Source organism: Pleurodeles waltl, chromosome 2_1 (genome assembly GCF_031143425.1).
Source record: "Pleurodeles waltl isolate 20211129_DDA chromosome 2_1, aPleWal1.hap1.20221129, whole genome shotgun sequence".
Taxonomy (NCBI): domain Eukaryota; kingdom Metazoa; phylum Chordata; class Amphibia; order Caudata; family Salamandridae; genus Pleurodeles; species Pleurodeles waltl.
The window spans coordinates 525714231-525731878 of record NC_090438.1 but is presented as its reverse complement, the minus strand read 5'-3'; the positions used below and the strand labels follow the sequence as shown (position 1 = coordinate 525731878).

At 32.4% G+C, this 17648-nt stretch overlaps 7 non-coding genes across 7 annotated transcripts; all 7 read left to right on the top strand.

Annotated features, from left to right (window-relative positions):
- The first annotated feature begins 203 nt into the window (after nt 1-203).
- Nucleotides 204-275, top strand: TRNAQ-CUG (transfer RNA glutamine (anticodon CUG)). Its single transcript has one exon. It is a non-coding gene; the product is annotated as a tRNA-Gln (tRNA).
- A 2263-nt stretch (nt 276-2538) lies between these two features.
- On the top strand, nt 2539-2610 carry TRNAQ-CUG (transfer RNA glutamine (anticodon CUG)). The gene has a single exon. It is a non-coding gene; the product is annotated as a tRNA-Gln (tRNA).
- Nucleotides 2611-4874: 2264 nt separating this feature from the next.
- TRNAQ-CUG (transfer RNA glutamine (anticodon CUG)) lies at nt 4875-4946 on the top strand. Its single transcript has one exon. It is a non-coding gene; the product is annotated as a tRNA-Gln (tRNA).
- A 2263-nt stretch (nt 4947-7209) lies between these two features.
- TRNAQ-CUG (transfer RNA glutamine (anticodon CUG)) lies at nt 7210-7281 on the top strand. Its single transcript has one exon. It is a non-coding gene; the product is annotated as a tRNA-Gln (tRNA).
- Nucleotides 7282-11886: 4605 nt separating this feature from the next.
- On the top strand, nt 11887-11958 carry TRNAQ-CUG (transfer RNA glutamine (anticodon CUG)). The gene has a single exon. It is a non-coding gene; the product is annotated as a tRNA-Gln (tRNA).
- A 2269-nt stretch (nt 11959-14227) lies between these two features.
- On the top strand, nt 14228-14299 carry TRNAQ-CUG (transfer RNA glutamine (anticodon CUG)). Its single transcript has one exon. It is a non-coding gene; the product is annotated as a tRNA-Gln (tRNA).
- Nucleotides 14300-16567: 2268 nt separating this feature from the next.
- TRNAQ-CUG (transfer RNA glutamine (anticodon CUG)) lies at nt 16568-16639 on the top strand. The gene has a single exon. It is a non-coding gene; the product is annotated as a tRNA-Gln (tRNA).
- Nucleotides 16640-17648: the final 1009 nt, after the last annotated feature.

The following is a 17648-nucleotide window of genomic DNA, read 5'->3' as shown; positions in this document are numbered from 1 at the left end:
CGACATTTTATAACTTTCATAACATGGTAAACTTTTACATATTTAAAATACTTATGGAAGGATGCCATTAAAAAAATACAAATAGCATTATAACTCTTTTTACTATTAATATCCAATTGGGATATAGTTTTTGCAGCAACAATAAAGCTACCCACTGAGGCATTCTTTTCTTTCACAATGGCAAAAAATCTAAACTCATGGAGGGTTCCATGCTGTAATGGTCAGCACTCTGGACTCTGAATCCAGTGATCCGAGTTCAAATCTCGGTTGGACCTTCCAACCTTTTAGAATTTAATATGCCATTGACTTTTAAGAATTTTAGTCTCAGAAAATATAATCTTCACTTTCTATACTTATACATATAAACTTGTATATAGCTATTGATGTGTATGTAGCCATATCTTTCTTTGTAGCTCCATGAAAATATAAAATACAAATGATTAAATATTGAATCTGTAGAGGTGAAAATCAGAAACAGATGTTGTCTATCCACATTTTAACACAAGTAGATTTTCCTCTATCTTCTCATGTCCAGGAAATGAGATAGTTTCTTTTTGCTCATTTCTTTCTGACCATATTCTTAACTTCTACAGTGCATTTCATATGTTAATTATTTTGAAAGAGAAAACAAGATTAATACCTATGATACGTCTAATCAAATGAGAGTATTTTTTGATTGTGGAATTACCATTGAAAATCAGTGTGAAGTTTGTTTCCTTTTTCAGTTTCAAGGTTAACATCAAAACTGTATTTCTTCAATCGCAGTAATACCCCACCTTTGATTCCTCTACTCATGGTTTATGGAGGCTTGTTAATTAAATTGTGCCCCATTTACATTATCAGTAAACGGAAGATTTAAAAATGTAGTGTCTTGAGTAATCCTTCTGAAATGAGTTTGAAAAAATCCCTTATATATTTGTAAAATGGCCCCACAGCGATTTGAACTCAGATAGCTGGATTCAAAGGCCCAAGTGCTAACCATCATAGAACCACACATGCTAAAAAAAAAAGCACAAATTGCTGCAGCAATTTTGAAATATGGTAGTTTTTAATATTACGCAAACGAAGATGAACAGCATTTTATTAATTTCATATTTTGGTAAACATTTGCATATTTAAAACTGCTTGGAAAGGATGTTGCCCAAAGCAGTTATATAACATTAAACTTTGTTGGATATTCCTTACCACATGGGGTATCTTTTTGCAATAACATATAAGCGGCAAACTGAGGAATTATCTTCGGTAACAATGGAAACTTCACACTAGTACAGAAGCCGTCCATAATGTAATGGTAGGCACCTTGAACACTTAATCCAGTGATCCCTGTTCAAATTTCAGTTTGACCTTCCTGAGCTGTAAGATTATTGTTTGCCTTTACTTGTTGGAATTTTTGGTTTGAAAAATGTAATATTTAAGAACTTACTGTGACTTATTACCCTATAGATAAGTATTTATGCATATGTAGCAGTGCAAGTGTGTATGACTATGTTAAAATATAAACATATAAATCATAACTAAACATAGCTAGTAGAGGTGAAAATAACAAAGAGTTGATGCCTATCCACATTTGAATCATGAGTATCTTTTCCTCTTTTTTCTATATATTCAGAAATTGAGATAGTTGTTTTTTGCTCATTGTTTTTGTAACAATATAGCTGATTTATACAGTGCGCATGAGTTGTGTATAGTGGTGAAAAGAAAATCAGATCAGTATCTACCTATAATACATCTAATCAAAAGATTATACTTTATGATTGCAGATTGACTCTTGAAAATCTGTCTGAGGACCTTTCTACTACACAAGTCCAACACTAATGTTCAGAATGACAAATCTTGTATCTCAATAATGCTGCAATTTTGATTCCTCTAGTTTTGTTTTGAGGACTGCGTCTACTTTAAAATGTGCTATCTTGTCCTGATCAATAACAGGAAGGTTAAAAAGGTAGTGTTGTGAATTAGCTCTCTGAAATGTGTTTGAGAAAAACAGGATATGATTTAAAAATGTCTAGGTATTTTGACAAGACCTTTGTGTCACATGTATTGCACATTTTGAGTTTCTACAACTTGCAAACAGCTGAAAGACATTTAGAAAACAATAATGTAATGACTATTTCAGCCTACTGGCATTTGCTGTGTGCAATCAATGAGCGAAGCTGACAGATGAGTAGTAGTTCATGAGCAACAAAACGGCCCACTAAAGATGAAGTCAGATAATTGAATTCAAATTTCAAAGAGCTAACCATTATACCATGGAACCACCTCTACCAGAGACAGAGATACTGCTGCAGCAATTTGTAAATTTAAAAGGTTTTATTGTTGTACAATCAAAAACGAACAACATTTTATTACTTTCATAATATGGTAAACTTTTACATATTTAAAATACTTATGGAAGGATGCCATTCAAAAAATACAAATAGCATTATAACTCTTTTTACTATTAATATCCAATTGGGATATAGTTTTTGCAGCAACGATAAAGCTACCAACTGAGGCATTCTCTTCTTTCACAATGGCAAAAAATCTCAACTCATGGAGGGTTCCATGGTGTAATGGTCAGCACTCTGGACTCTGAATCCAGTGATCCGAGTTCAAATCTCGGTGGGACCTTCCAACCTTTTAGAATTTAATATGCCATTGACTTTTAAGAATTTTAGTCTCAGAAAATATAATCTTCACTTTATATACTTATACATATAAACTTGTATATAGCTATTGATGTGTATGTAGCCATATCTTTCTTTGTAGCTCCATGAAAATATAAAATACAAATGATTAAATATTGAATCTGTAGAGGTGAAAATCAGAAACAGATGTTGTCTATCCACATTTTAACACAAGTAGATTTTCCTCTATCTTCTCCATGTCCAGGAAATGAGATAGTTTCTTTTTGCTCATTTCTTTCTGACCATATTCTTAACTTCTACAGTGCATTTCATATGTTAATTATTTTGAAAGAGAAAACAAGATTAATACCTATGATACGTCTAATCAAATGAGAGTATTTTTTGATTGTGGAATTACCATTGAAAATCAGTGTGAAGTTTGTTTCCTTTTTCAGTTTCAAGGTTAACATCAAAACTGTATTTCTTCAATCGCAGTAATACCCCACTTTTGATTCCTCTACTCATGGTTTATGGAAGCTTGTTATTTAAATTATGCCCCATTTACATTATCAGTAAACAGAAGATTAAAAAATGTAGTGTCTTGAGTAATCCTTCTGAAATGAGTTTGAAAAAATCCCTTATATATTTGTATAATGGCCCCACAGCGATTTGAACTCAGATAGCTGGATTCAAAGGCCCAAGTGCTAACCATCATAGAACCACTCATGCTAAAAAAAAAAGCACAAATTGCTGCAGCAATTTTGAAATATGGTAGTTTTTAATATTACGCAAACTAAGATGAACAGCATTTTATTAATTTCATATTTTGGTAAACATTTGCATATTTAAAACTGCTTGGAAAGGATGTTGCCCAAAGCAGTTATATAACATTAAACTTTGTTGGATATTCCTTACCACATGGGGTATCTTTTTGCAATAACATATAAGCGGCAAACTGAGGAATTATCTTCGGTAACAATGGAAACTTCACACTATTACAGAAGCCGTCCATAATGTAATGGTAGGCACCTTGAACACTTAATGCAGTGATCCCTGTTCAAATTTCAGTTTGACCTTCCTGAGCTGTAAGATTATTGTTTGCCTTTACTTGTTGGAATTTTTGGTTTGAAAAATGTAATATTTAAGAACTTACTGTGACTTATTACCCTATAGATAAGTATTTATGCATATGTAGCAGTGCGAGTGTGTATGACTATATTAAAATATAAACATATAAATCATAATTAAACATAGCTAGTAGAGGTGAAAATAACAAAGAGTTGATGCCTACCCACATTTGAATCATGAGTATCTTTTCCTCTTTTTTCTATATATTCAGAAATTGAGGTAGTTGTTTTTTGCTCATTGTTTTTGTAACAATATAGCTGATTTATACAGTGCGCATGAGTTGTGTATAGTGGTGAAAAGAAAATCAGATCAGTATCTACCTATAATACATCTCATCAAAAGATTATACTTTATGATTGCAGATTGACTCTTGAAAATCTGTCTGAGGACCTTTCTACTACACAAGTCCAACACTAATGTTCAGAACGACAAATCTTGTATCTCAATAATGCTGCAATTTTGATTCCTCTAGTTTTGTTTTGAGGACTGCGTCTACTTTAAAATGTGCTATCTTGTCCTGATCAATAACAGGAAGGTTAAATAGGTAGTGTTGTGAATTAGCTCTCTGAAATGTGTTTGAGAAAAACAGGATATGATTTAAAAATGTCTAGGTATTTTGACAAGACCTTTGTGTCACATGTATTGCACATTTTGAGTTTCTACAACTTTCAAACAGCTGAAAGACATTTAGAAAACAATAATGTAATGACTATTTCAGCCTACTGGTATTTGCTGTGTGCAATCAATGAGCAAAGCTGACAGATGAGTAGTAGTTCATGAGCAACAAAACGGCCCACTAAAGATGAAGTCAGATAATTGAATTCAAATTTAAAAGAGCTAACCATTATACCATGGAACCACCTCTACCAGAGACAGAGATACTGCTGCAGCAATTTGTAAATGTAAAAGGTTTTATTGTTGTACAATCAAAAACGAACGACATTTTATAACTTTCATAACATGGTAAACTTTTACATATTTAAAATACTTATGGAAGGATGCCATTAAAAAAATACAAATAGCATTATAACTCTTTTTACTATTAATATCCAATTGGGATATAGTTTTTGCAGCAACAATAAAGCTACCCACTGAGGCATTCTTTTCTTTCACAATGGCAAAAAATCTAAACTCATGGAGGGTTCCATGCTGTAATGGTCAGCACTCTGGACTCTGAATCCAGTGATCCGAGTTCAAATCTCGGTTGGACCTTCCAACCTTTTAGAATTTAATATGCCATTGACTTTTAAGAATTTTAGTCTCAGAAAATATAATCTTCACTTTCTATACTTATACATATAAACTTGTATATAGCTATTGATGTGTATGTAGCCATATCTTTCTTTGTAGCTCCATGAAAATATAAAATACAAATGATTAAATATTGAATCTGTAGAGGTGAAAATCAGAAACAGATGTTGTCTATCCACATTTTAACACAAGTAGATTTTCCTCTATCTTCTCATGTCCAGGAAATGAGATAGTTTCTTTTTGCTCATTTCTTTCTGACCATATTCTTAACTTCTACAGTGCATTTCATATGTTAATTATTTTGAAAGAGAAAACAAGATTAATACCTATGATACGTCTAATCAAATGAGAGTATTTTTTGATTGTGGAATTACCATTGAAAATCAGTGTGAAGTTTGTTTCCTTTTTCAGTTTCAAGGTTAACATCAAAACTGTATTTCTTCAATCGCAGTAATACCCCACCTTTGATTCCTCTACTCATGGTTTATGGAGGCTTGTTAATTAAATTGTGCCCCATTTACATTATCAGTAAACGGAAGATTTAAAAATGTAGTGTCTTGAGTAATCCTTCTGAAATGAGTTTGAAAAAATCCCTTATATATTTGTAAAATGGCCCCACAGCGATTTGAACTCAGATAGCTGGATTCAAAGGCCCAAGTGCTAACCATCATAGAACCACACATGCTAAAAAAAAAAGCACAAATTGCTGCAGCAATTTTGAAATATGGTAGTTTTTAATATTACGCAAACGAAGATGAACAGCATTTTATTAATTTCATATTTTGGTAAACATTTGCATATTTAAAACTGCTTGGAAAGGATGTTGCCCAAAGCAGTTATATAACATTAAACTTTGTTGGATATTCCTTACCACATGGGGTATCTTTTTGCAATAACATATAAGCGGCAAACTGAGGAATTATCTTCGGTAACAATGGAAACTTCACACTAGTACAGAAGCCGTCCATAATGTAATGGTAGGCACCTTGAACACTTAATCCAGTGATCCCTGTTCAAATTTCAGTTTGACCTTCCTGAGCTGTAAGATTATTGTTTGCCTTTACTTGTTGGAATTTTTGGTTTGAAAAATGTAATATTTAAGAACTTACTGTGACTTATTACCCTATAGATAAGTATTTATGCATATGTAGCAGTGCAAGTGTGTATGACTATGTTAAAATATAAACATATAAATCATAACTAAACATAGCTAGTAGAGGTGAAAATAACAAAGAGTTGATGCCTATCCACATTTGAATCATGAGTATCTTTTCCTCTTTTTTCTATATATTCAGAAATTGAGATAGTTGTTTTTTGCTCATTGTTTTTGTAACAATATAGCTGATTTATACAGTGCGCATGAGTTGTGTATAGTGGTGAAAAGAAAATCAGATCAGTATCTACCTATAATACATCTAATCAAAAGATTATACTTTATGATTGCAGATTGACTCTTGAAAATCTGTCTGAGGACCTTTCTACTACACAAGTCCAACACTAATGTTCAGAATGACAAATCTTGTATCTCAATAATGCTGCAATTTTGATTCCTCTAGTTTTGTTTTGAGGACTGCGTCTACTTTAAAATGTGCTATCTTGTCCTGATCAATAACAGGAAGGTTAAAAAGGTAGTGTTGTGAATTAGCTCTCTGAAATGTGTTTGAGAAAAACAGGATATGATTTAAAAATGTCTAGGTATTTTGACAAGACCTTTGTGTCACATGTATTGCACATTTTGAGTTTCTACAACTTGCAAACAGCTGAAAGACATTTAGAAAACAATAATGTAATGACTATTTCAGCCTACTGGCATTTGCTGTGTGCAATCAATGAGCGAAGCTGACAGATGAGTAGTAGTTCATGAGCAACAAAACGGCCCACTAAAGATGAAGTCAGATAATTGAATTCAAATTTCAAAGAGCTAACCATTATACCATGGAACCACCTCTACCAGAGACAGAGATACTGCTGCAGCAATTTGTAAATTTAAAAGGTTTTATTGTTGTACAATCAAAAACGAACAACATTTTATTACTTTCATAATATGGTAAACTTTTACATATTTAAAATACTTATGGAAGGATGCCATTCAAAAAATACAAATAGCATTATAACTCTTTTTACTATTAATATCCAATTGGGATATAGTTTTTGCAGCAACGATAAAGCTACCAACTGAGGCATTCTCTTCTTTCACAATGGCAAAAAATCTCAACTCATGGAGGGTTCCATGGTGTAATGGTCAGCACTCTGGACTCTGAATCCAGTGATCCGAGTTCAAATCTCGGTGGGACCTTCCAACCTTTTAGAATTTAATATGCCATTGACTTTTAAGAATTTTAGTCTCAGAAAATATAATCTTCACTTTATATACTTATACATATAAACTTGTATATAGCTATTGATGTGTATGTAGCCATATCTTTCTTTGTAGCTCCATGAAAATATAAAATACAAATGATTAAATATTGAATCTGTAGAGGTGAAAATCAGAAACAGATGTTGTCTATCCACATTTTAACACAAGTAGATTTTCCTCTATCTTCTCCATGTCCAGGAAATGAGATAGTTTCTTTTTGCTCATTTCTTTCTGACCATATTCTTAACTTCTACAGTGCATTTCATATGTTAATTATTTTGAAAGAGAAAACAAGATTAATACCTATGATACGTCTAATCAAATGAGAGTATTTTTTGATTGTGGAATTACCATTGAAAATCAGTGTGAAGTTTGTTTCCTTTTTCAGTTTCAAGGTTAACATCAAAACTGTATTTCTTCAATCGCAGTAATACCCCACTTTTGATTCCTCTACTCATGGTTTATGGAAGCTTGTTATTTAAATTATGCCCCATTTACATTATCAGTAAAAAGAAGATTAAAAAATGTAGTGTCTTGAGTAATCCTTCTGAAATGAGTTTGAAAAAATCCCTTATATATTTGTAAAATGGCCCCACAGCGATTTGAACTCAGATAGCTGGATTCAAAGGCCCAAGTGCTAACCATCATAGAACCACTCATGCTAAAAAAAAAAGCACAAATTGCTGCAGCAATTTTGAAATATGGTAGTTTTTAATATTACGCAAACTAAGATGAACAGCATTTTATTAATTTCATATTTTGGTAAACATTTGCATATTTAAAACTGCTTGGAAAGGATGTTGCCCAAAGCAGTTATATAACATTAAACTTTGTTGGATATTCCTTACCACATGGGGTATCTTTTTGCAATAACATATAAGCGGCAAACTGAGGAATTATCTTCGGTAACAATGGAAACTTCACACTATTACAGAAGCCGTCCATAATGTAATGGTAGGCACCTTGAACACTTAATGCAGTGATCCCTGTTCAAATTTCAGTTTGACCTTCCTGAGCTGTAAGATTATTGTTTGCCTTTACTTGTTGGAATTTTTGGTTTGAAAAATGTAATATTTAAGAACTTACTGTGACTTATTACCCTATAGATAAGTATTTATGCATATGTAGCAGTGCGAGTGTGTATGACTATATTAAAATATAAACATATAAATCATAACTAAACATAGCTAGTAGAGGTGAAAATAACAAAGAGTTGATGCCTACCCACATTTGAATCATGAGTATCTTTTCCTCTTTTTTCTATATATTCAGAAATTGAGATAGTTGTTTTTTGCTCATTGTTTTTGTAACAATATAGCTGATTTATACAGTGCGCATGAGTTGTGTATAGTGGTGAAAAGAAAATCAGATCAGTATCTACCTATAATACATCTAATCAAAAGATTATACTTTATGATTGCAGATTGACTCTTGAAAATCTGTCTGAGGACCTTTCTACTACACAAGTCCAACACTAATGTTCAGAATGACAAATCTTGTATCTCAATAATGCTGCAATTTTGATTCCTCTAGTTTTGTTTTGAGGACTGCGTCTACTTTAAAATGTGCTATCTTGTCCTGATCAATAACAGGAAGGTTAAAAAGGTAGTGTTGTGAATTAGCTCTCTGAAATGTGTTTGAGAAAAACAGGATATGATTTAAAAATGTCTAGGTATTTTGACAAGACCTTTGTGTCACATGTATTGCACATTTTGAGTTTCTACAACTTTCAAACAGCTGAAAGACATTTAGAAAACAATAATGTAATGACTATTTCAGCCTACTGGTATTTGCTGTGTGCAATCAATGAGCAAAGCTGACAGATGAGTAGTAGTTCATGAGCAACAAAACGGCCCACTAAAGATGAAGTCAGATAATTGAATTCAAATTTCAAAGAGCTAACCATTATACCATGGAACCACCTCTACCAGAGACAGAGATACTGCTGCAGCAATTTGTAAATTTAAAAGGTTTTATTGTTGTACAATCAAAAACGAACAACATTTTATAACTTTCATAATATGGTAAACTTTTACATATTTAAAATACTTATGGAAGGATGCCATTCAAAAAATACAAATAGCATTATAACTCTTTTTACTATTAATATCCAATTGGGATATAGTTTTTGCAGCAACAATAAAGCTACCCACTGAGGCATTCATTTCTTTCACAATGGCAAAACATCTAAACTCATGGAGGGTTCCATGCTGTAATGGTCAGCACTCTGGACTCTGAATCCAGTCATCCGAGTTCAAATCTCAGTGGGACCTTCCACCCTTTTAGAATTTAATATGCCGTTGACTTTTAAGAATTTTAGTCTCAGAAAATATAATCTTCACTTTATATACTTATACATATAAACTTGTATATAGCCATCGATGTGTATGTAGCCATATCTTTCTTTGTAGCTCCATGAAAATATAAAATACAAATGATTAAATATTGAATCTGTAGAGGTGAAAATCAGAAACAGATGTTGTCTATCCACATTTTAACACAAGTAGATTTTCCTCTATCTTCTCTATGTCCAGGAAATGAGATAGTTTCTTTTTGCTCATTTCTTTCTGACCATATTCTTAACTTCTACAGTGCATTTCATATGTTAATTATTTTGAAAGAGAAAACAAGATTAATACCTATGATACGTCTAATCAAATGAGAGTATTTTTTGGTTGTGGAATTACCATTGAAAATCAGTGTGAAGTTTGTTTCCTTTTTCAGTTTCAAGGTTAAGATCAAAACTGTATTTCTTCAATTGCAGTAATACCCCACTTTTGATTCCTCTACTCATGGTTTATGGAGGCTTGTTAATTAAATTATGCCCCATTTACATTATCAGTAAACAGAAGATTTAAAAATGTAGTGTCTTGAGTAATCCTTCTCAAATGTGTTTGAAAAAAACCCTGATATATTTGTAAAATGGCCCCTCAGCGATTTGAACTCAGATAGCTGGATTCAAAGGCCCAAGTGCTAACCCTTACATCATAGAACCACTCATGCAAAAAAAAAAGCACAAATTGCTGCAGCAATTTTGAAATATGGTAGTTTTGTAATATTACGCAAACTAAGATGAACAGCATTTTATTAATTTCATATTTTGGTAAACATTTGCATATTTAAAACTGCTTGGAAAGGATGTTGCCCAAAGCAGTTATATGACATTAAACTTTGTTGGATATTCCTTACCACATGGGGTATCTTTTTGCAATAACATATAAGCGGCAAACTGAGGAATTATCTTCGGTAACAATGGAAACTTCACACTAGTACAGAAGCCGTCCATAATGTAATGGTAGGCACCTTGAACACTTAATCCAGTGATCCCTGTTCAAATTTCAGTTTGACCTTCCTGAGCTGTAAGATTATTGTTTGCCTTTACTTGTTGGAATTTTTGGTTTGAAAAATGTAATATTTAAGAACTTACTGTGACTTATTACCCTATAGATAAGTATTTATGCATATGTAGCAGTGCGAGTGTGTATGACTATATTAAAATATAAACATATAAATCATAACTAAACATAGCTAGTAGAGGTGAAAATAACAAAGAGTTGATGCCTATCCACATTTGAATCATGAGTATCTTTTCCTCTTTTTTCTATATATTCAGAAATTGAGATAGTTGTTTTTTGCTCATTGTTTTTGTAACAATATAGCTGATTTATACAGTGCGCATGAGTTGTGTATAGTGGTGAAAAGAAAATCAGATCAGTATCTACCTATAATACATCTAATCAAAAGATTATACTTTATGATTGCAGATTGACTCTTGAAAATCTGTCTGAGGACCTTTCTACTACACAAGTCCAACACTAATGTTCAGAATGACAAATCTTGTATCTCAATAATGCTGCAATTTTGATTCCTCTAGTTTTGTTTTGAGGACTGCGTCTACTTTAAAATGTGCTATCTTGTCCTGATCAATAACAGGAAGGTTAAAAAGGTAGTGTTGTGAATTAGCTCTCTGAAATGTGTTTGAGAAAAACAGGATATGATTTAAAAATGTCTAGGTATTTTGACAAGACCTTTGTGTCACATGTATTGCACATTTTGAGTTTCTACAACTTGCAAACAGCTGAAAGACATTTAGAAAACAATAATGTAATGACTATTTCAGCCTACTGGTATTTGCTGTGTGCAATCAATGAGCAAAGCTGACAGATGAGTAGTAGTTCATGAGCAACAAAACGGCCCACTAAAGATGAAGTCAGATAATTGAATTCAAATTTCAAAGAGCTAACCATTATACCATGGAACCACCTCTACCAGAGACAGAGATACTGCTGCAGCAATTTGTAAATTTAAAAGGTTTTATTGTTGTACAATCAAAAACGAACAACATTTTATAACTTTCATAATATGGTAAACTTTTACATATTTAAAATACTTATGGAAGGATGCCATTCAAAAAATACAAATAGCATTATAACTCTTTTTACTATTAATATCCAATTGGGATATAGTTTTTGCAGCAACAATAAAGCTACCCACTGAGGCATTCATTTCTTTCACAATGGCAAAAAATCTAAACTCATGGAGGGTTCCATGTTGTAATGGTCAGCACTCTGGACTCTGAATCCAGTGATCCGAGTTCAAATCTCGGTGGGACCTTCCAACCTTTTAGAATTTAATATGCCATTGACTTTTGAGAATTTTAGTCTCAGAAAATATAATCTTCACTTTATATACTTATTCATATAAACTTGTATATAGCCATCGATGTGTATGTAGCCATATCTTTCTTTGTAGCTCCATGAAAATATAAAATACAAATGATTAAATATTGAATCTGTAGAGGTGAAAATCAGAAACAGATGTTGTCTATCCACATTTTAACACAAGTAGATTTTCCTCTATCTTCTCTATGTCCAGGAAATGAGATAGTTTCTTTTTGCTCATTTCTTTCTGACCATATTCTTAACTTCTACAGTGCATTTCATATGTTAATTATTTTGAAAGAGAAAACAAGATTAATACCTATGATACGTCTAATCAAATGAGAGTATTTTTTGGTTGTGGAATTACCATTGAAAATCAGTGTGAAGTTTGTTTCCTTTTTCAGTTTCAAGGTTAAGATCAAAACTGTATTTCTTCAATTGCAGTAATACCCCACTTTTGATTCCTCTACTCATGGTTTATGGAGGCTTGTTAATTAAATTATGCCCCATTTACATTATCAGTAAACAGAAGATTTAAAAATGTAGTGTCTTGAGTAATCCTTCTCAAATGTGTTTGAAAAAAACCCTGATATATTTGTAAAATGGCCCCTCAGCGATTTGAACTCAGATAGCTGGATTCAAAGGCCCAAGTGCTAACCCTTACATCATAGAACCACTCATGCAAAAAAAAAAGCACAAATTGCTGCAGCAATTTTGAAATATGGTAGTTTTGTAATATTACGCAAACTAAGATGAACAGCATTTTATTAATTTCATATTTTGGTAAACATTTGCATATTTAAAACTGCTTGGAAAGGATGTTGCCCAAAGCAGTTATATGACATTAAACTTTGTTGGATATTCCTTACCACATGGGGTATCTTTTTGCAATAACATATAAGCGGCAAACTGAGGAATTATCTTCGGTAACAATGGAAACTTCACACTAGTACAGAAGCCGTCCATAATGTAATGGTAGGCACCTTGAACACTTAATCCAGTGATCCCTGTTCAAATTTCAGTTTGACCTTCCTGAGCTGTAAGATTATTGTTTGCCTTTACTTGTTGGAATTTTTGGTTTGAAAAATGTAATATTTAAGAACTTACTGTGACTTATTACCCTATAGATAAGTATTTATGCATATGTAGCAGTGCGAGTGTGTATGACTATATTAAAATATAAACATATAAATCATAACTAAACATAGCTAGTAGAGGTGAAAATAACAAAGAGTTGATGCCTATCCACATTTGAATCATGAGTATCTTTTCCTCTTTTTTCTATATATTCAGAAATTGAGATAGTTGTTTTTTGCTCATTGTTTTTGTAACAATATAGCTGATTTATACAGTGCGCATGAGTTGTGTATAGTGGTGAAAAGAAAATCAGATCAGTATCTACCTATAATACATCTAATCAAAAGATTATACTTTATGATTGCAGATTGACTCTTGAAAATCTGTCTGAGGACCTTTCTACTACACAAGTCCAACACTAATGTTCAGAATGACAAATCTTGTATCTCAATAATGCTGCAATTTTGATTCCTCTAGTTTTGTTTTGAGGACTGCGTCTACTTTAAAATGTGCTATCTTGTCCTGATCAATAACAGGAAGGTTAAAAAGGTAGTGTTGTGAATTAGCTCTCTGAAATGTGTTTGAGAAAAACAGGATATGATTTAAAAATGTCTAGGTATTTTGACAAGACCTTTGTGTCACATGTATTGCACATTTTGAGTTTCTACAACTTGCAAACAGCTGAAAGACATTTAGAAAACAATAATGTAATGACTATTTCAGCCTACTGGTATTTGCTGTGTGCAATCAATGAGCAAAGCTGACAGATGAGTAGTAGTTCATGAGCAACAAAACGGCCCACTAAAGATGAAGTCAGATAATTGAATTCAAATTTCAAAGAGCTAACCATTATACCATGGAACCACCTCTACCAGAGACAGAGATACTGCTGCAGCAATTTGTAAATTTAAAAGGTTTTATTGTTGTACAATCAAAAACGAACAACATTTTATAACTTTCATAATATGGTAAACTTTTACATATTTAAAATACTTATGGAAGGATGCCATTCAAAAAATACAAATAGCATTATAACTCTTTTTACTATTAATATCCAATTGGGATATAGTTTTTGCAGCAACAATAAAGCTACCCACTGAGGCATTCATTTCTTTCACAATGGCAAAAAATCTAAACTCATGGAGGGTTCCATGTTGTAATGGTCAGCACTCTGGACTCTGAATCCAGTGATCCGAGTTCAAATCTCGGTGGGACCTTCCAACCTTTTAGAATTTAATATGCCATTGACTTTTGAGAATTTTAGTCTCAGAAAATATAATCTTCACTTTATATACTTATACATATAAACTTGTATATAGCCATCGATGTGTATGTAGCCATATCTTTCTTTGTAGCTCCATGAAAATATAAAATACAAATGATTAAATATTGAATCTGTAGAGGTGAAAATCAGAAACAGATGTTGTCTATCCACATTTTAACACAAGTAGATTTTCCTCTATCTTCTCTATGTCCAGGAAATGAGATAGTTTCTTTTTGCTCATTTCTTTCTGACCATATTCTTAACTTCTACAGTGCATTTCATATGTTAATTATTTTGAAAGAGAAAACAAGATTAATACCTATGATACGTCTAATCAAATGAGAGTATTTTTTGGTTGTGGAATTACCATTGAAAATCAGTGTGAAGTTTGTTTCCTTTTTCAGTTTCAAGGTTAAGATCAAAACTGTATTTCTTCAATCGCAGTAATACCCCACTTTTGATTCCTCTACTCATGGTTTATGGAGGCTTGTTAATTAAATTATGCCCCATTTACATTATCAGTAAACAGAAGATTTAAAAATGTAGTGTCTTGAGTAATCCTTCTGAAATGTGTTTGAAAAAAACCCTGATATATTTGTAAAATGGCCCCTCAGCGATTTGAACTCAGATAGCTGGATTCAAAGGCCCAAGTGCTAACCCTTACATCATAGAACCACTCATGCAAAAAAAAAAGCACAAATTGCTGCAGCAATTTTGAAATATGGTAGTTTTTAATATTACGCAAACTAAGATGAACAGCATTTTATTAATTTCATATTTTGGTAAACATTTGCATATTTAAAACTGCTTGGAAAGGATGTTGCCCAAAGCAGTTATATGACTTTAAACTTTGTTGGATATTCCTTACCACATGGGGTATCTTTTTGCAATAACATATAAGCGGCAAACTGAGGAATTATCTTCGGTAACAATGGAAACTTCACACTAGTACAGAAGCCGTCCATAATGTAATGGTAGGCACCTTGAACACTTAATCCAGTGATCCCTGTTCAAATTTCAGTTTGACCTTCCTGAGCTGTAAGATTATTGTTTGCCTTTACTTGTTGGAATTTTTGGTTTGAAAAATGTAATATTTATGAACTTACTGTGACTTATTACCCTATAGATAAGTATTTATGCATATGTAGCAGTGCGAGTGTGTATGACTATATTAAAATATAAACATATAAATCATAACTAAACATAGCTAGTAGAGGTGAAAATAACAAAGAGTTGATGCCTATCCACATTTGAATCATGAGTATCTTTTCCTCTTTTTTCTATATATTCAGAAATTGAGGTAGTTGTTTTTTGCTCATTGTTTTTGTAACAATATAGCTGATTTATACAGTGCGCATGAGTTGTGTATAGTGGTGAAAAGAAAATCAGATCAGTATCTACCTATAATACATCTAATCAAAAGATTATACTTTATGATTGCAGATTGACTCTTGAAAATCTGTCTGAGGACCTTTCTACTACACAAGTCCAACACTAATGTTCAGAACGACAAATCTTGTATCTCAATAATGCTGCAATTTTGATTCCTCTAGTTTTGTTTTGAGGACTGCGTCTACTTTAAAATGTGCTATCTTGTCCTGATCAATAACAGGAAGGTTAAATAGGTAGTGTTGTGAATTAGCTCTCTGAAATGTGTTTGAGAAAAACAGGATATGATTTAAAAATGTCTAGGTATTTTGACAAGACCTTTGTGTCACATGTATTGCACATTTTGAGTTTCTACAACTTTCAAACAGCTGAAAGACATTTAGAAAACAATAATGTAATGACTATTTCAGCCTACTGGTATTTGCTGTGTGCAATCAATGAGCAAAGCTGACAGATGAGTAGTAGTTCATGAGCAACAAAACGGCCCACTAAAGATGAAGTCAGATAATTGAATTCAAATTTAAAAGAGCTAACCATTATACCATGGAACCACCTCTACCAGAGACAGAGATACTGCTGCAGCAATTTGTAAATGTAAAAGGTTTTATTGTTGTACAATCAAAAACGAACGACATTTTATAACTTTCATAACATGGTAAACTTTTACATATTTAAAATACTTATGGAAGGATGCCATTAAAAAAATACAAATAGCATTATAACTCTTTTTACTATTAATATCCAATTGGGATATAGTTTTTGCAGCAACAATAAAGCTACCCACTGAGGCATTCTTTTCTTTCACAATGGCAAAAAATCTAAACTCATGGAGGGTTCCATGCTGTAATGGTCAGCACTCTGGACTCTGAATCCAGTGATCCGAGTTCAAATCTCGGTTGGACCTTCCAACCTTTTAGAATTTAATATGCCATTGACTTTTAAGAATTTTAGTCTCAGAAAATATAATCTTCACTTTCTATACTTATACATATAAACTTGTATATAGCTATTGATGTGTATGTAGCCATATCTTTCTTTGTAGCTCCATGAAAATATAAAATACAAATGATTAAATATTGAATCTGTAGAGGTGAAAATCAGAAACAGATGTTGTCTATCCACATTTTAACACAAGTAGATTTTCCTCTATCTTCTCCATGTCCAGGAAATGAGATAGTTTCTTTTTGCTCATTTCTTTCTGACCATATTCTTAACTTCTACAGTGCATTTCATATGTTAATTATTTTGAAAAAGAAAACAAGATTAATACCTATGATACGTCTAATCAAATGAGAGTATTTTTTGATTGTGGAATTACCATTGAAAATCAGTGTGAAGTTTGTTTCCTTTTTCAGTTTCAAGGTTAACATCAAAACTGTATTTCTTCAATCGCAGTAATACCCCACCTTTGATTCCTCTACTCATGGTTTATGGAGGCTTGTTAATTAAATTGTGCCCCATTTACATTATCAGTAAACGGAAGATTTAAAAATGTAGTGTCTTGAGTAATCCTTCTGAAATGAGTCTGAAAAAATCCCTTATATATTTGTAAAATGGCCCCACAGCGATTTGAACTCAGATAGCTGGATTCAAAGGCCCAAGTGCTAACCATCATAGAACCACACATGCTAAAAAAAAAAGCACAAAATGCTGCAGCAATTTTGAAATATGGTAGTTTTTAATATTACGCAAACGAAGATGAACAGCATTTTATTAATTTCATATTTTGGTAAACATTTGCATATTTAAAACTGCTTGGAAAGGATGTTGCCCAAAGCAGTTATATAACATTAAACTTTGTTGGATATTCCTTACCACATGGGGTATCTTTTTGCAATAACATATAAGCGGCAAACTGAGGAATTATCTTCGGTAACAATGGAAACTTCACACTAGTACAGAAGCCGTCCATA